Genomic DNA, 19,632 nt, shown 5'->3' with positions numbered 1-19,632 from the left:
AAATTCTTACAATCCATTTGTAATTAGCATTTCATATTTATCAGTCAGTGCAAAAGGGAATTCATCTGAACATGAGAGCTAGGACTACAGTTAATTTGTCATCCACGATTATCACTTGGAAGTCACTGAGTTTAATAAAGACAACTACTGTGTGATAAGGACAATAGAGACACTATTAACCATGTCATTTAAATTGCTTTAGTTGGCATCGTGCCTGAGTCCTTCAGATCAGTGTATCAACACACTTGTTGCTGGCAGAGACTCATTTCAAGGGGGAGAAGAGGAACTCCCTCTCAACTGAGTGTGCTGTACAGATTTTTACAGTAATTTATGAGAATAGGCAGTATTAGTCTTTGTATTTTTGATTCCTAGACAAGAGAATGACTAATGACAAACAAGTGAAAGGGTCCTAAGGAAAAAAAAAATAATGGGAAAGTATTTTTTTAATTTTCATTTCAAATTACTTGAATATGCATTTTACAAGCATATTTTACTTGTAACTGTGATGCTGACAAACTAACAAAGACAACCCCCTCAATCACTTGCTCTGCCAAATTTTATGATCCCATATCTCTTCCACCCTTGCCTGCTCCCCAGGATCTCCTGCTTTCACTTCTTTAAACCTGTGGGAAGGACAAAAGTTCTGATGGCTAGAGATGGTTTATTTTCAAAAATAGAGAGTCATTTTATTTCACTTCTGGCAAGAACCATGCCACAAAATAACATAACATCACTTTTGGGAAAGATACAATTAAGAAGGTGCAAGGATAATTTTTCTCCCCAGTTCATACCAAAATTAATACTAACATCTTTGTTGGAAACAACCTACGTGTCAAGTTAGGCATATTAATTCCACGTGTAGAAAACAGTCAGAACAGAAACGTTTTCATTATACCTTTTGCCTCGTGTTTTCCTATGCTATTCCTGATTAAGAAAAGAAAGGACATCCCTTTTGTGGAAGGGAGAAATTCATCAGTTTACCAGGCACCTCAGTGTGTAAAAGCATCTTATCTGTTTGCTAAAAAATGCTGTGCTTTACAATATCCACACCGTGGCCGGCAACAGCTCGACATTTCCTATTTATCACTTCCCAGCACAAGTGTGCTGGCACTGAGGGCCTGAGTGATAGGCAAATACCCAGGTACGCACAGCACACGTGGGCAGGATATAAGTGTTGGGGAAGAGGCTCTCTTACCTTCCACAAACTGTCCTTCGGCGTCTTCAAGTGAATGATCTGGAAACACAAATTCAAACGCCCCTAAACTAAGAGCGCAACCCGCAGCCAGTCACGCTGCTTTGCCGTACCCGTTCCCCCCCCCTCCCCTTCCTCCCAGACCACTTTCCCACCGCTTGCACTACAAACAGCAACTTTCCCGTGGCATTTATTTTTTACTGGTGAGCCATAAAATCGCCTGCTTGTCCAATTAATGAGAGCATCATCATTTTCATTTACCTTTCACCATCTCCAGTGAAGGAAAGAAGAGGGGGGGGAAACAGAAAAGCAAATGCATAAAAGAAGCTTCAGAAACATGCGTTTCAACTCCTTTACGATCCCAGATAAAGGTTAATAGTTAAACTCCTTCTCTCCCTCCCATCCTCGCAAGTATTGATGCCCTTCAAGAAATGAAATATTTTTTTGTTCTCGTTTACCAGAGGCTAGACAAACTGTCAACATCTCCACTTTATTTACGGGTTGAGCAAGAGCAGTTCCTCAAACATCAACATTTTTTACGTTAATCCTGGAGAGAATTCACTTCTCTAAAACTACAAAATTTGCCAACTTCTGTAGTATTTATTTTTAACGAAAGAGAGCGAGAGCCTTGAGCTATCCTCCTCAGAGGAGGGGAAGGGTGAAAGCACGGCTCTGCTCTCCCAACTTTAAAGCCCTTTTCACCTCTTTTCCACACCGCTCAGCCCCTGGTCACTCTTCATCCCACCACCCCCTCCCACCCCCCAAAATTTTCCCCTCCCGATCCCCCACCTGCTCTACGTCCAGTAGGATTTCAAGGGAGGAAACAAAATTTGCCAAGTGGTTCCTTTCGGGCGATTTCTTCAACCCGTCTAGAGGTTTAAACCTGAAAAACAAACACCTCTATTGAATGCAAACTAAGCTTTGGGGGTTGCCGAGTTAATTCCTCGGCAGACAGCTACTCTCAGTGTCTGGTTACACAAACATACCTACAGACAGGTTGGAGGGGAGTCCCTTAGAAACCAAGAAGAGGCAGGGGGAGGAAATAAAATCAAAATAGGTAGAAAGGCTGGAATGGGGGACTCCAGAGGGCAGCGGAGTAAGCAGGCTGGAGAGAGGGATGATACGCAGCGGGAGACAGGTTTAATACCGGGCAGGAACGGCAAGACTCAAAGCAAGGGGCAATGAGGGAAGGGTCTGAGACCCCAGAGGTCTTGACTGGGGACAGGGCGAAGGGAGCGGGTGTCGCTTCGGGTGATGGTGACAACAAGTTTTTACAGACAGCCTAAATAAAACAAAGGAAGGCACAAACCCGGCCGGCCGCGGCGGCGTGGGTGAAGAGCGGGGCTGCTGAGGGGGAGGGCGGCTCCGCGCCGGCACCTCGCTCGCTCTCTCTCTCTCCCGCCCGCCCAGCCGGCCGGCCCCGGTGCGGGCAGCAGCCGCCCCGCCCGCCCCCCGCCCGGCCTCCGCCGCCTCCCCGCTTACCTGCCGCTGCCCCCGGGCGCCACGGGCCGGCCGCGCCCGCCGGCCGCCGGCCCCTCGCAGCATCGCGCCGGGCACAAAGGGGCGGCGGGGCAGGGCCGCGCCGGGAGCCCCGGGAAGAGCGGTGGTAAAAGTAACGGTGAGAGCAGTGACAGCTACGGAGGCGGCGAGGAGGGGGGAAATTGAAAATAATAGTTAAAAGGAAAAAAAAAAAAAAAAAAGAGAGAGAGGGAGAGACGACCACCCTAATAAGCCACCGTGACCATGCCGGGGAGGGGGAGTCCCTCCTCCCTGGGGGCAGCGCTGCGGGGCGCGCTCCTGCCCTGCCTGAGGGGGACGCGGCGGAGGGGAGGGGAGGAAGGGAGGGGGAGCTGCCCGCCCTGTCCTGCCTGGCCCGGCCTCCAGGGACGGGCGCGAGTGCGGCCGCGGAGGGAGATGCCGGCGGTGCGGGACTGCAGGAAGGGAGGGAGCGGAGAGAGGAGGCGGCGCGGGGCCCCTGGGCACCCCTGCCGTGCCGGGCGGGGAGGGGGCACCGCAGCCCTTAGAAATTATCCACGCACACCCCCGCCTCCCGTTATTCGCCCTCCGTGCGGCCAGGCTGCTTCCCGGCTGTCACATGGCTCCTGCCGCCACCCCCAAAGGGTTTCGGGAGTCGCTTCACTTTCACTTTGGCCCTGCCAAGGGTCTCTCGGGGGGGGGCAAGCACGGAGGTCTTGCAGTGAGTGCTTCACTCACTGCCCCGCGCCTGCCCCGGCTTCGGAGAGGGCAGAGGGGCAGAGCTGAGCCCCCTCTGCATCCCTGGTCAGGGAGCGGGGCCGTCCCTGACCTCCCTGCGGGGCAAGGTCGTTAGGAGAGGCTCTGCTCGTGTCAGCTATCCTTTCGCCTTTTTAAGTAGGAAAAAATATACAGCCGGGTCCGTGTGAGCTCCAGTCTGGGGAAAGGCATGCAGCGCCGCAGCAGAGGGGTGTGGCAGGGGGACTGGTAGGAGTAGGGCTTTTGAGAGCCTCAGAGAGGGACGCTTTCTCTGGTTTCCTGTGGGATTTGCCCCATGTGCATCCCGTCCCTCCCTCGACCTACTTGATCCCTTCTGCCAGTTTATCTAAAAGGGTTGGTGAAAATCCCACTGAAGAGTTGGCACCATGCCTTGCACAGGGAGGGTATCCTCACGCGATGGCCAGAGTCTGGCGTGGGAACACAGCGGTGCCTCTGCTGGGCCTTTCAACACTTCCCACCAAAACACTCTGCAACCACACACAGAGACTGCTCAACACCTGACAAACAGCAAATCCAGTGTCTCACAATGACACCAGGGATGGATCTGAACCAGCAGCATTATTTTTGAGCTTGGAATAAGCACTTCCAGGGCTGGAGGCATGCTAGATACAAGTATATCAAATGCCATTGCCCTCCTGCTTCATTTTGAAAGAGCAATTAAAAAGGAAAAGGGAGTTACTTCTATCCTGCTCCCCTCCTCTATTGTGGGCACCCTACTCTCATGGACATGACCCTTCTGTATGAAGTATGAGATTTTTCATGAGTACCTCTGGTCTTAATGTTGATGCCATTCGATTTGGAGGGAAGAGAACCAGAAAAGAGCAATAACCTGCTCCAAAGAAGCTCTCCATGGGTATCCTGTGAAATACCCATCACCTGTGTGAGGCCTATGGGCAGATGGTCATTAACCACCTAATGGAACCTGTAGCTCCCAACAGTTCCTGAAAGACGTGGCAGCACTTATTTCAGTAATTATGGCTACACATGCTCCATGTGGAGACAACCTTGTGCTGAGTGAGTCAACTGGCATTTTGTCCCTGCTTTTATGTAAGCTCTTTCAACCTGGCCTTCTCTCAACAGTCGTCAAAGCATGGCACAACACATGTTCATCATCTTTAATGAGCTGGCCTGTAACCAGCTTCACCCAAGCCCTTGTCACAAGCACACTAGCAATCCCTTGGGTTTTCTTGAAGATTGGCTGATGCCAGTGACAGCGATCAGGCTACACGCACTGTGAAGCACTGCCACATGCTCATGCTTGGTTCCTCCACACCTCAGCCTGCTCTCCCCAAATGTCTGGTGTGTTTTACTCAGCATGAATAGGCAAAATATAATTACAATTTTTTATTTTTTTTAAAGCACTGCTACATAAAAGGTATACGTTTCAGTGATAATAAATAAAGTCCCAGCACCACACATTTTAGTATTCTGTCCTGATGTTTCTGTTTCTGAACTACAACTGTTGGCTTTAAAACTCACTATTAAATGGAACAAAAACGACTGTGACATTTGTGTTTGTGTTTCTTCATTTTTTAAGTGTTTATCATAAGGCAACAAGAAGTACTAATAAATCAGACTACGAATAAATGCTTCTCTCAAAAAAACACCCAGTTCATGGCCTGTTATTATGAATATTCACTAACTTGAAAATTAAATTGCCATTTGAGACTATTTCATGTTCCATAATCCTAATTATCTTTCCTCATTTTCCCCTTCAATTACAAGGCCGATTTTGATCTCTTTTATAAATGTTTTTTCCTACTAGAAACCGCCATGAAATCAAGAGCACTCAACAACAAGCTACTGTTAACTGGCAAAATATGGCAGAATCTGTCCCCAGTTACATAGTTCCCTCCTCTAACCCCCTCTCCAGTGACAGCATGCTCATAACCCAGGAACAATGGTCTGAAGTTAAGAAAGAAAACGTTTTACAATAAGTGAAATACAGGAAAACAATAGCCTAATTTGCCAAATAAGAATAGGGAGATATCATCCCTGAAAACAGTCAAGAGTAATCCAGATAAAAGAAGAGAGAGTGAAGAGACGATCAGGCAGTCATTCAGGCCTATCTTCTGATGCAGCCCAAAGATTAACTCTGTCCTAACAAAACAGAGCAAGGGCCTGAAATAATGTTATCTTACCTCTCTTCCCCTACTCCCTGCCCCCACCGCTAAATTTTTATCAAGCTCTTTTACCTTTGGATGCTTGGAAAACAAAAGCAAAGGAGCAGAAATACAGAAAATGAGAGGAAAGAACCTTACTCTTTCTTTTTTAGTTTAAAAAGGGGCATGTATTTATTTATTTATTTGTTTACACATTTTCATCACAGAACTTTTTAATTTAAGTATGTGCACTTAAATGAACATCAGTTGTACTGACAAAAGGCTAGAACTAAAGGAATATCAGTTTAAGTGTCCATCAAGTGTCCATGATGTTTTAAATAAATTGGGTGACTTTGTTTGTTGGCTTTTTTTAACATCAAAGAAGTGGTCTCCAACAAGTGAAACATAGTTTTAAAATCAACTGGCTAAATGGCTTTCCATCTTCAAAATTACAGGGAGGAGTGCTGCCTAACACAAAAATTATTTTAATTATCAATAGTAGAATAATATGAGGCAACCAACTTGTGTTCGCATGTCAAGGTGAAAATAGAACGTCTGCCAGGGTACTGAGCAGTGGAAGGAGGGATGAGCAAACTCAAAGCTATCCCTTTTGTGTAGTTTTCACAATAATCTAATTTACCAACGTTTACAAGTGAGAAAGAGGAGGAAAGGATAAATTAAAATGTATACCTGGCACACATTTTTGTTTCCAAACACTTGAAAACTCTGTTCGGGATTTAAATAGTTCTGAGGTTATTTATGTTAATGGTATGCATGTGTCTAAATGGCATCCTGTTTGGAAAAAAAAGAGCTGAAGGAAAAGTGCTTTGGGGCAGTCTACACCCTTTTTTACCTTCGGCTGTAAGGACAACTGATATGGACAAAATGTGACAAAAGTTTGGTGCTGTGTGAGGTGGGCAGGCTGGATTAAATACAGTGTGGAAAGGTGGTCTTCCCCAATGGGAGTTAGGAAAGAGCTTTCTCTTCCTGAACCAGACAGACGATATTGTGCCTTGCTTTTTCTGCAAAGGGTAAATAATATTTCTCTGTGTCCAAGTGATTGCAAGTGTGATTGCTTGCAAGTTTATAACCTGTTTCAGCAATCCCACATTGAAAGTATTTGTTTCAAAGTGATAGAGTTTAGTTAAGAGATTCCAGTTAGCACAGAAATTGGTATGGGAGGTCAGTCTGTCTTGACGGAGAATTTATGATATTACAGTCCTGGAAATTTGCTGTTAATTTTTTCTTCTAAGCTTCAAATAGCTTGAATTTACTGCTGGTATTTTCTTACAGTTTACAAAACCCCTACTCTTCTTCCCGGTTGCCTAGAATAGGTGGCTGTTTGGAAGTGCAAAGAAATAGTGTTGCAGGTCTATAAGGGCACTTGAAGAGGGGTGGAGGTTTTTTGTTTGTTTGTTTGTTTGTTTGGGGTTTTTTTGTGTTTTTGTTTGGTTGGTTTGGTTTTTAATTTATTAAGTCATTTTATTTGTCCAGAGAACACCGGATATGCAAGTACTCTGATAGTGTGCAAGCTGCCCAGATGTGGTAAATTAAAATTACTCTTAGTAAAAGTCAAAGGACAAAAGTAAGGGTGGAACTTTTCTCTTTGTAGTTTTAAAGAAATTTTATGTTTCATGCTTGCACTCTTTTCTACTTCCACTAAAAGCAAATCTAAGTCCAAAAATTAGAACACAAATATAAAGATAGAGATTACTTGAATTGGAAGTGAAAGTTAAACTGACTCTGCCACATGTGAAGACTCAGACAAACGTTCATGATTCTTATTTTGAATAGGTCAAAGAGGTAACAATTTAGACATTACACATTATGATTTAGGCAGTGGGTAATATTTTCAAAAGTTTTCCAGTCCCATCTTCAAAAATCTGGAGACTTAATATTTTTCTGACACTAAATGAGACATCCTAATTCACATAAATGCTGTAATAACATAGAGTAAAGGGTAGAACATTAATTATTTGGTTTGTTCTACTTAGTATTTCAGTGTCATATTCAGTACCTCTATTCTGTGAATTCTTGTTCAAGGCTTGCTACTAGCAATCAGGACTAAAAGCTGTCCAGGAAAGAAAGCTGCTCCAGGAGAGAGTGATCATACTAGCTCAGTCCAAGGTATATCCAGTATTCAACCTCAAGGTATGACTACTAGTGGCTACTTCTGGGGAAGACATAAAAAATGCCAAAAATAACATTTCCACGTTTATCAAGTTTCTTCCTAAACATTTGGTTACTTAGGCTTAGAGATGAAGATTTGCTTTGCTTCCAAATGTGATAATATAAAAATATTATTGTTTTCATTTGGAACATAACTCTCACTATCCATCTATAGTTTTCTTTTAATTCCATCAAGACCTTGCTTTTAATGGCATCTGATGACAGTGTTCCACAAGTTAACACTCCCTTGTACAGAAAATTCCTAAGATCTCTTTTCCATTTCCTCTTGTCTTGTTTATGTATTACTCATACAAGTCACGAGGGCCAAGAAGTTCCTAATCTATCTTCTATTGCACCTATTTTATTTTACACATCTGTGTTATTCATCTTACCCCCCATACTCCCCAAAGCAACCGTGGTCTTTTCAAACATCATTGTCTAGATCACTGACAATTTCTGTTGCTTTTCCTTGAGCCATTTTATTTCTGCCCTTTTCTTTTCGAGGTCCTAGTCCTGGCAGGGGCTTCCCGCTGATCTACATGATGACAAAGCTTATGTAAATCTTTCTCCCACGCCTGCCTCCCCTTTCCTTTGCTATCCAATATTTAATTAGCTTCCTTTACTGTCTCTGCCCTTTGACCAGAGGTTTTCACTGTGTTATCCACAGTGATGTCCAGATTTCCATCCTGAGTCACTAGAGCAAATTGAGAGGCAAATCAGTGAATGTGTTTTTCAAATCTTGTGTCTGTTGTTTAACATTTCCCAAGCTGTTACCCATTCTCGTGGCTGCCTTGGGCCTCTTTGAAATTCCTCTCAGTCTGTCAAGCTTTTGGCCAAAGTAACCACTTGTGCCATTTAAGATGGATACCACTTAGTTGCACTTATCCTCCTTTTGCCTGCCAGACTGTGGGTAGGCTGGGGTTACTCAACTGAGTTTAGGAAAGAAAGTGAAGGAGAGTTGCGATGCTTGGGCCATCTTTGTGTCAAAGGGCCAAACTTTCATCTCCTGATTATGTTCTTCCTCATTAAACAAAGGTCCCTTGGGAAACAGTGCCTGCCCTTCGGAATGGGATTGTAGAAGCAGTTGCATTTGCAGCCTTTTGTGCTGTTTGTTTGTGCTGTTTGTAGACCATGGCATGTGGAAACAATACTTTTTTAGCAGAAGGTACACAGAAGTGGGGTCTTTTACTTGTTCAAAAATGGCCTTAAATATCAGAAATACTAGAAGTGATTAAACAACTCTTTTCCCCTTCTCTGTTTGGATATATCTGCTACAGGCACAGGAGAGAGCCCCTTCCCTCTGGATTAGTGTTAAAGTGAGAGACATGGTTAAAAGGCTAATAAAAAATCAAGGAACCATAAATACTAAGTGATTTTTAAGTAAATATGTGTGGTGTTTTTTTTTTCCGAAGGAATGCTCAGCTGTTAGTGTTACGTTTGACAGCTTGTAAAAAGGTGAGTTTTTGTTGAAGAGCAAGAACAGGTTGAAGAGAGACAAATGCATGTTCTGAGATAAAGAAACCAAGAGGTATCTGCTCCACAGATTGAAGGTGTTGCATTACTCTGTGCAATGTCCAGAGAGGGAGAAATCTGCACAGCAAAGTGGTCATAAAATACATTTTTGCAAAGAAGACAGGAAATGTTTGTGTAAAAAAAAAAAAAAGGGCAGAAAAAAAAAAAAAAAGCAGTCCTTCTGGTGCAGTTTTCCCATCTGGAGAAACAAAGTGAGACAGAGAAACAGATATTCCCCCCCTCTTGAACTACATATCTCAAAATGAACCCTGTGCCTTGTGGTAGCAGTTTCAGAGCCAGAGCAGGGCACTGTGCCCTGGGTCCCTCTTCGCTGTGACTGTGGGATGTGCTGCATGTGCTGGGACAGCTATGGCACCTTAACCAAGACAGGGCAATCAAGAAGACCAGCACTAAGCTTGCTATGCTATCATGGCTTGTTTAAATATGTAACTCAAAAGTCACTGCATTACCTCTGAGAAAAAAAACACACTTGCTGTCTCATTCTTCCCTCAGGGTTTATTGCCAGCATGATTATATTTTCAGGAGTGACAGGGAGGCCCTGGTCTATAAATCTAAGGGAGATAGAAAGTGAGCTGATTATCAGACACCTCCTTCCCCACTCCAAAGTCAATAACCTCAGCATGTTGCAAGGTTGCTTTCTGGAGGAAAACAATCTCTCAGCCAGAATCTGTCTGCATCTGCCGAATTATATTGTCTGTCTTCCCAATAACTAGGAAACCAATAGCTTGCCAACCCTCGTAGAGCTCCAACAACACAATTTTTTTGTAATAGTGAGGAAGAGGCACCTAGATTAGGTGAAATGGGTTTGAAAAGTGATTTAGGAGGAACGCTGCGCTTGCTTGAAGGAAAGTCTCCATTTCCCACTCTCAAAATCCAGCACGTATATCTCTCCTCCTGCAAGCATGGGAGCCCCTGTCTTTGAACAGCCACAAATAATTACGTGGCGTTTTAATGACCAGGAAGCTACTAGAGACTATGCAAAACGTTACATTTAGGACAATCCAAGGAAGACTTCAGCCTCTCAGAATCTCATTTCCACCCCCGGCGGTAAGTTTATTGTTAGAAAGTTACCTTTGCTTTACCCCAATGGCAAGTGGTAAACTCAGCCGATAAAAAGTCTTTTAGCTTCGGAGCTGCCTGCAGATGGGAATCGGTTTTTTATAAACCATGTATGAAGGGACACTCTTGAAGCAGCCCCGGCGAGTGGCTCCCGGAGCCACGGAGCCGGTGAGAAGTGGCAGGGCTCGGCTCAGTCACCTCCCGCCCCTCCCGCCTACGGCACCGCGACGCTGAGGAACGAGTTAACTCCTCGAAGAGAACCTAAACTCTGTGCCGAGGGGACTTCGTGTTTTATCATAAAATCGTGCGCTTCACAACAAGGGACTTTTTTTCTTTCACGTAAACCCTCGGGAAGAAAAAAAAAAAAGATGCCCGCTCTCCTTCCCGACACCCTCCCGAGTGCGTTTCCCGAGAATCAGGGCTTATCCCGCCAGTGGCTGATTTCCCCTTCAGCACAGGAACCACCGAGCAGTTCCCTGTCTGCTGTGCGCGCTGCAGAGCGGTCAAAGCCCAAGGCCGCGCCGGCTGGCCGCACGGTAATCCCGCCGGAGATTGGTGCAAGGGGAAAGAAAAATAGCAGTGGCAAAACTGCTCCGGCGACCGCTCCACTCGCTACAGCGCCCGGCAAGGGCTCCGCGGTGGCCAGTGGGCAGCGGGCCTGGAGCGGACGCGGGAGACGGGAATTGCCGGAGCAGGAGCGTGGGTGCCCCCAAGTCCCCGCGCACCACCTGCGAGGTGTGCTGCGGTGCTGCCGCGCCGCAGCGACGGAGGCAGGGCATGGGTGCGGAGGGGAGGATCAATTAGCGCCGCGTTAATGACCCCTCGGCTTTCGCACAGCTTTCCCTTCAGCAATCCTCTCCGTGGTCCCAACACGCGGCGGACAAGGCTGGACCGGCCTCGCCCACCTGCCGCTCCGCGCACCTGAGCGGCAGCCGGCTCTGCATGCCCGTCGCGGGGTCTTTCCCCGGGCCGGCGCGGAGCAAACACGGGCGGCTTTCCACTACCCCCCTCTCGGCAGCACCGAGTAAAGTACGTTGTTCCTAGAGTGTGCCTTTTTCCTTCCTTCTTCCCCCTCCCCCCTTTTTTCTTCTTTTTTTTGTTTTGTTTTGTTCGCGCGCACCCAAAGCGCTCGGACGGAGAGCATGATTTAAATATGAACTCCGTCGTAATCCTGGCACTATCAAACCACGCTCATTTTCACATCCTTCCCAAAATTTTTGCCAGGGTTCCCTCACTGCAATTTGCGTAAACAGCGTCACCATGTAACTTTCGGGAAACATAAATACACGGAAATAAATAACAGCGCGGCAATCGGAATGAATAACCCTGGGCAAAGCGGGCAGAGGAGAGCAAAAAGCAGAGATTATCTCTCAGGATGTGTGTTGCGTTTTGGTTTCTTTTGCCTCGCCCTGCTGGAGGGGAAAATTTAATTAAAATATAGTGTTTTTTCTTTCGTTGTTTGATGTATGTTGCTCGCTTAACAGCAACGTCTCGAATAAGACAAAGCAGACGCATTTCGGGCGCCGCTAATTAGAAAGCAACGAATGCCGGCATTTAATAATTATTTGGGTGGCCGATGGCGCAGAAGGAGCCACCGGAGGGGCGGCGGTTTCCGAGTGCAGTGGGACCAGCACCGAAACGGCTCCGCGGGACGGGAATTAGCGCGGTTCTCCCCGCCGGGCTGCGGAGCCGAGCGCCGAGTCGCGACGCGGGCAGCGAGCCCTGCCCGCCGCCCTCTGCGCGCAGCTCCGCGGGAGCCGGTGGGACAGCCGCGCTGATTTATCCGCGGGGGAACCCTCCCCTCCCGTGCTCCGGGTTTCGCGGTGGTCCGCGCCGCTGCCCGCGCACCCTTTCTCTCCCCCGCGGGACTCCCGTCCGACCCCGCCGCGAGTGGCCCCCCTGCAGCTCCGCTCACGCCCGCGGCTCCCCGCTCCGGGATGCGGGGCGACGAGGAGTAGGCACGGGCCCGCGCAGCTGTTGACAGACAGAAAGCCTCGATCTCCCTATCCCTCCTCAATCCATCATTGTGGGAAGGCAGCGGAACAGCCCCAATGGGTTAAAGAAAAAGGCTTTGTCACTGTTGAGAAGAGGGAGAAGAAGTGAGGAGGGGAGGGGGGAAAGGAAAGAGATGTCTGATGCCGAGGAGTATTGATACAGGGTGGGAGGAGAATCACCTGAAGATCAAGCAGCGAGGTTAGTTAAACATACATCTGTCCGTCTATCCATCCCTCCAGCCATTCCGTCACCATCCCCCAGAGCTTCACCCCTGTGCACCCACAGCAGTGTTGTGAAGTGGGGACCCACCTGGGGACGGTGCAGCTTAGCCACAGGTGTACGGTGTGCAGTACGGAAGAGCGAGGAGCGGTGCAGACTGGGGAGAAGAGCTAAGGACAGCCGGAGCAGAGGCGAGGGTCTTGACCTGCCTGTATGTCCCCAGCACCAATGGCCTCCATGGATGGAGTGTAGGGGGTTCACCTCCGTAGGCTGGGACCAGGGTGGGTGAACTTTCTCCCTGCAGCAGCAGAACCCTGGGCAGTGTGAGGAGCTAGCAAGGGAAGGGTTGCCCCTGCTTGAATTACACTGATTTTGCTAGTCCAACAAAAGGGACTGCAGCAAGTGGGAAAACTAGAGCCAGCTGAGCCCTCCTGCCAGCCTCATTGGGGCTGAACTTGAGGTCAGTGGAGCGCAAAACTCCTCCAGGGAAGGAGGAAACAAATGTTCATGGATCGGGTATCGACAAACTTGAACAAGTGGGAGGGAGAGGAGGAGAAGAGGCAGTCAGAGCTGCCTTCATAAAACTGTAAACACTGATTTTGGAACAGAGTTGAAAGGAAATTGTCTGGCAGCTGCTTGGAGTTTCCCTACTATGTGCTTGCCCTAGTAAGACAGGAGAAAGCCCTTTACGAGAAATGTGAAGTCCCACCACCACCGGGAACTGCATCCTGTGGCGGAAGCTGGCCATCCCCTTGCAGGTTCCCCTCTGGGTTACAGTCAGGATGGTGAGGGAAAGCTAGAGAGAAGAAATCTCCTCACTGCTGGTTAAGGCCATCACATGGGGACACAATGCACTCCAGTGTCCTGGCCCTCTATGCTCCTGCTGCCAGGCGAAAGGTGACTGCCCCTTCGACAGGCCGTGTCTCTGTTCAGGTACTTATTAAATTGGCCCGATCTGCTATCAAGGGGAGAACTTCCCATTGATTTTTACAAACAGTGAAACCTTAAGCCTGTATCAGGTGATGAGGGAGAGGGGGAGATCAGGGGGTTTCAGCACTTGCAAATCTCTTCATTTCAACACTTTTAAAAGGAATTTTTATCTCCAACCATATTGAAGATAAATGATCTATTAATAACAATAAAAGACAGTTCCAAGCAAAGAGACGCAGGTATTCAGGTTTTTTTAATGGACTTCTGGTTTAGGATTGATTTTCTGAACAATGCTTCAGCAATGTTTTTTCATAAGATACAATGTTTGATTTTTCCATGAGATATCAAGAACAGATGCATCTAGGTAAACAGATATATGTAAGTACAGACCCTCACAGAAGGTAGTGCTCATTTTGTTCATGTGAGCTTTACAAATGTTTTATTTTTGTAGCCCTTAAGCATAATAATAACAATAATAATGATAGAACATATGTGTCCATTTTGTTGCCATATTTCCAAAGTTCATACAACTCAGCAAGCAACAACCATTTTTGTTTCAAGCTGGGCCTTACACCATATACTTTATTAAAAAGAAAACTCCACAAAACTCAGAACTGGTAAAACTGTGTGCAGAGAACCAGGGAGCTGCTTTATTACAATAGTTGCATCTGAGTGTTCAAACTGGCTCCATTCTCACTTACCTTACCAGAAGGCCTGTGACATCCCAAGCTAAAGCTCTATAATCATTCCATTATAAACCACACATTTCCCAGTTGTAAATGGTCACAGTAAAAAACGTATTTGTGGCTTAAGTTTGGTATGGAGAGTCTCAGACAGGACATTTGTTTCCACTATGCAAGATTTTGAAATTAGGCAATTTGGTGAATTTTTGGGGGTTTGGGAACAGTAGAAGAGGGTATTTTAAATTTATTTCCCAGGTTTTAATACTTAGAAGTGGTCTGTTTTTTAAGAGTGATCCTCAGTCATTTGAGAAAGTACTTGAATCTACGCATTAAAGGTTAAGGGGAATTTGTGATCAAGTTCAGCAGAAATGGGAGAGAGCTCAGAGTCTTTCCTGACAGTTATATGTGGTATATGAGCCATACGCTGTAGATAAAGCATAGCTGAAGTTCCAGAAGTCAATTTGGGGATACAAGGGCAGTGTGAGTGAAAAGTTATGATGAGATAAATACTTCAGTGTGATACATCTATACTGTATATGATGTTCCCGAGGATCTGGTTCTGTATTATCCTGTATAGATGGGAAGTCTGTTAGATTTGTCAGTGAAACCTGGGATGCAGGATGTGGTGACAAACCCAGCCAAGCAATGTAATAAGTTGTGGAGGGAAATGAATTTTGCCATCATTCATGATGTGGTCAGCCAAAGCTGGGACTCCATAATCCAAGGACCTGTCTACGTCTGAGGGTCTTGTGCATCACCTCTGGGAACGTCTCTCAGAATGGGATCATAGTAAAGACACACAGGTCCAAACATTTTATAACTGGACATAATTGGGATCCTGGAAATATTTCTGAATGTGACTGTTTTCTCTCACCTCTGATTTTTTTGTTTGCCACATAGACATAGGTATTAGACGGATTGCCTATCGGGATACAGTAAAACCCTATCTAAAACCAGAAATACAGATGTGGGAGAAGGTAACAAAGGAGAGGGCACGGAGAAGAAAATCGCCAGAACCCTCCACAGTAGATTGACTGAGTGAATTAAGGAGGCAACTAGTAAAACTTTAGGAAAGGTCTGCTGCCAAAGGCCAGTCAGCTTAAGGAAAAGAGAGTCCCAAGTCTCGTGACATGTCTCTATCTGTATTCTATGCACAACTATCTACTTATCTGGGTAACTCAGTCTGCATGTATCATCTTAAGTTTCTGAGCCCTAGGCTGGCAGCACGGTGGAATTTCTGCCTTCCTCATGTACTGGGAAGTGCAACTGCTCCCTCCCTCCCACACAAAATTAGGGCGAAAGATGGAAGGGACACTGAGAAGGGAGCAACCTGGGGCACATCTAGCCCACACAAATGCCCTGCAGTGTCGGAGAACATGCTGGATGAACTGCTATTGTCAGCTTCAGGAACATGCTACTATTTCTTAGCAGAGTGGGTGTCAGCATGCTCCACCAACGCCCACAGTTGTCGCTGCCACTTAACTGGGCTGCCTTAAGGCCCTGCCACAGAGCGACTGTATACTGCATATTCATCAAGACAGGACTTCTTGCACAAGCCATGTGTAATGCAGTTTCACTGTGCATTATATGGCCATGGTCACGCTATGCATGAGTATCACTTAACGCTGCACATCACTCAGCATATCCACAGCACAACACTACGAGACCTTTACAGCGTGTTCGAAGTATCCAACATAGCGCACACTGAAGACCCCTCTTCAGTGGGGCCCATGGCCAGACCCCGAGGCTCATGCTTGGCGTTCACTGTCATTGTTCTGCTTAGAACGCAAACCTCGCAGTGGTGACATGTACAGGGTGACTCCTAGTTCTGCCTCCATGGTGCTGCATAGTATCTCTGGTGTTGGTGAGCCCCATGTTGAGGTGAATGGACCACGGGTTGAGGTAGAATATGTGGACCTGAGGCAGTAACACCCACCTTTCCATCAACACCATAATACTTTAAGAAAAGTTGCCTGAAAGGAGTAAAGGAGACTGAGAGAGAGTGTGAAAAGGGAGGCAGTTACAATTTTTCATTTATCCTTAGGTTGACATTACCAAGAGCAAGACCAACAGCCACAGTTCTACCAAGAACAGGAGACAGCTAGCAAGACAGACTCAAATAAAATTTGGCAATGTTATGTTAACAGTTGGACTTGGTGATCTTAGAGGTCTTTTTCAACTTAAATGATTCTATGATTCTATGAAAATGTGGCAGGTTCTGTATGTGATTTCTGTAAAGGCTCTTAGTTAATTAGTTGTATTTCTTCTTTGTCAGTTGGTCTGGTGTATGTTGTGGCCTCTCAAAAGTCTCTGATTTTGTGGTCCAGGGGTCCCAGAACAAGCAGATTATGTACCTTCTACAGCAAAGAGATACTGTGCTTGGCCCTACAGCCATAATCACCTTGAGCAGCTGAGACACTGCTGCAGGGCACATCATCTGGCCCTACTGCATCTCCTCTTCTCTTTCACATGCTATTCATGTCACCCTTGCTATTAAGAACCCCACTATGCCACCTTTTAGCAGTATGAGACTTTTGCTCCACTCCAGGTGTCATGCTTACAGATACTGAAACAAATGGCAGCAGAAATATCAGTGGCTGCATTTCAGTGTTGTGTGAAGTACAATGTTGCGAGATCCTGTGGAATGAAATGCACTGGAAAAGAAAAAAAGAAACACTACTTAGTTTTCCATGTGCTTCAGTACCACTCAACATCTGCTAGCAATATTTAATTTAACTTCTGAAAGTGTGAGTTTAGGTACTATCAAATGGATGGTTCTGATCCTGGAAACCTCTTAAATGCATAGCCCTGACATACATTAATTGCTTTCATTTAAGTAAGAAGATTATTCCTTTATCATCAGGTAATTGATTTAAAAGTGTTTCACCGTATGTTTACACTTGACTTGAATTGGTGTGACCAAGAATTTAATCATTTAATAGATTTAGTAATTTAATAAAATCTGATGGTCATTGCATTACACTAACACCTGATGACATTTATACAGTTCTTTCTGAGGAGGAACTGCACATCTCAATTTGTGTGCAGGAAGAACATTTCAGGGATTTTAGCTTCTATTTTTTCACCAAAGGCTTTAAAAGAAATTACTGAGTTTGAAAGGTAGGCCACTGAGCTATGCATGGACATGCAAGAGCAATATTCACAATGCACACTTTTTTTACTGAATTTATCACTGTCTTTGTGGCATTGTACATATACTGGTTTTCTCTGTTTTATGGATTTTTTGGTGAAGCTATCTGTTCATCATCAGCCTGCCCTGGTGGGTTTTGTTGTTATTGCCTAGCTGGTAGATGCTGGTGAAGATAGTCTCTGAGAAAATGATAAACTCAAACTTTTAGTTGTGGAGACGAAAGGCTGCCAAGTATCCAAAGTGCCTTTTGAAAACCAAATGCTAAAAAACGCTTTGTACATTTTCATCTTGTTGAGGTGACCAGCAGGGTAAGGCAATAAAATATGCTGCATTGTTCTTGTAAAACAACTTCTATTGATGTGCAAGAATGTTTGAGAAGCCTTTCATTTGACTTTGCATGTGTCTTGGGGTAATTTGCAGGTGGATAATAAGCAATTTTAGAGGTAATCTTTCACAATAGATTTTAAAGGTGACAAAGTAAAAATGCTTTGTAAATATATTATCACTGAAAACTACCTTTCAGTAAACAAAATAGCTTACTGGGTTTTTTATTTTGAGTTCTCATTTATGTTTGATGACATTCATGCCTTTAAAAACAGTTGTCATATTGTCACTCAGTGATAATATTTAAGGATACCTGTGCCTGAAATTCAATTCAGAAATAATTTTGGTGTTTTCAGAGAAGCATTGTTACTGCTCTTAAGGATCCACAAACATTGAGTTCAGTTCTTTATACATTTACTTAATACAGTATTATTTCTTCTCTTAGTATGTATGTAATAGCGACATTATTTTAGGTTTATGGCAGATTTGCTCATGACTATGAAACTTTTTCTATATGTTCTACATTTATTTCTCCAGTGACACTTTAACTATTCATATATTCAATGAACTCTCCATTAGCCCCTAAAGCAGCATGTTTTGTACCTCTTACCCTGGAGTTACCTAGCTCTTCAGTGCCTCATAGCAGCTGATAGAGGGCTAATATTAAGGGAAGCTGTAGAAAGACAGCTTCAATTCAGCAAAGTGTGATTTTCTCCTACTTGAATGTAAAGATGCCTTTCTCTTCCCATTCTCCACCATTTCCATTTTCCCTTAAAAATTATTATAACCAATTCTTATTACTTTGTATAATTCTTATTTTTAAATAAGCCGTCTTCTGCCCTCCCTCCCCCCCCATACCACAAATATGTTACTCAGTCTTTGAGACAATAGCTGTAATTTCGCTATAATTAGAATCTGATCAGTGCAGGGAGAATGGATGAATACAAAAGAAATCATCAGATTCCAGAAATGTGATACCATAGGACAAATCCTGCTTGCTTTGCTAATGAAAGCTGAATTGCATGAGTTAGATGAACATACTTTTAATCAAAAGAAAAAAAATTCTAATAATATCAGCTGTTACAGAGCCTAAAAAGAAAAGAAAAAAGAGCTGAGGTCTTTGAGGGAAAAAAAATCTTCAAAGGCATATAAAGTATTTTGATTTAATCCTGCTAACATCTGCCTGTTTTCAACCCGAAAACAGCCTAATGTTTATCTAATAGTCTTAGTACATTTTGTAATTAAACTAATTAAGGAAAACATCTTATAGCTTTTCCCTGGAAAGAACTCCTCCCCTTCTCACTCTCATAACAGGCACTGAAAATAATCTCTTTTGTTTGCAGGGCAGATAAAATGAACTCCCTTTTTACACGTACTTTCCAGCAAAAACCTTTCAATATTGGAGACTCAAGAAGCAATTGAGTCCTATCCAGAGGAGGCAGAAATTGCTCCCTGCTGAAACCTTTTCTACAGAAGGAAAGTTTTTGATCTTAGGAGCTCTGTTTCCCCCCACTCTCAGCTTCCAAAGTCCATAAAAATGCTTCTAAGCAAAATTAACTTCCAAGTCCATAAAATTGCAATATATCATTTAAATCATGACTTTTATAGCATCCTTTTTTAGTACTGGAAAGGGGAAACTCATGAAGTGGTGTGAAGACATTCTAGGCTTTGAAGATGTTTACAGATATGATGGCATTTTCAGCACACCTTCTCATTGCAGTGAAATGAAAAGTGCTTAGTTGATTAGCAGGCTGATCCAACTGAGTGAACTGCAGTTAAAGTCAGTGGCAGTTTTGCCAGAGTAAGAACTGCACGAATAGCCATCTAGGGACTTCTTAACCACTTTCTCAGAACTGGAACAAAATCTCTACTTTTTTTTCTAGTGGTCCATCCAGTTTTCTTCCTCTCTTACAGTTACTCCTGCTTAGATTGTATGAGTTCTGTTATTAAATAATTTAAATCACCTTTATATATCTAATAAAACGAAATTTGTAACGAGCATGGGCTTTTTGCCCTAGAGGT

General features: G+C 44.7%; 1 long non-coding RNA gene across 1 annotated transcript; it reads right to left on the bottom strand.

The window, feature by feature from the left end:
* Positions 1–544: 544 nt before the first annotated feature.
* On the bottom strand, positions 545–2,087 carry LOC114063037. Its single transcript, XR_003572493.1, has 3 exons — positions 1,982–2,087; positions 1,196–1,234; positions 545–623 (listed from the first exon to the last, which is right to left on the bottom strand). It is a non-coding gene; the product is annotated as an uncharacterized LOC114063037 (long non-coding RNA).
* Between the last annotated feature and the right edge of the window lie 17,545 nt (positions 2,088–19,632).

This window comes from Empidonax traillii, unplaced genomic scaffold (assembly GCF_003031625.1).
Source record: "Empidonax traillii isolate 1590-97213 ecotype Southwest subspecies unplaced genomic scaffold, ASM303162v1 scaffold16:size2589160, whole genome shotgun sequence".
NCBI classification, from domain to species: domain Eukaryota; kingdom Metazoa; phylum Chordata; class Aves; order Passeriformes; family Tyrannidae; genus Empidonax; species Empidonax traillii.
This window is presented reverse-complemented; position numbering and strand designations above follow the sequence as displayed.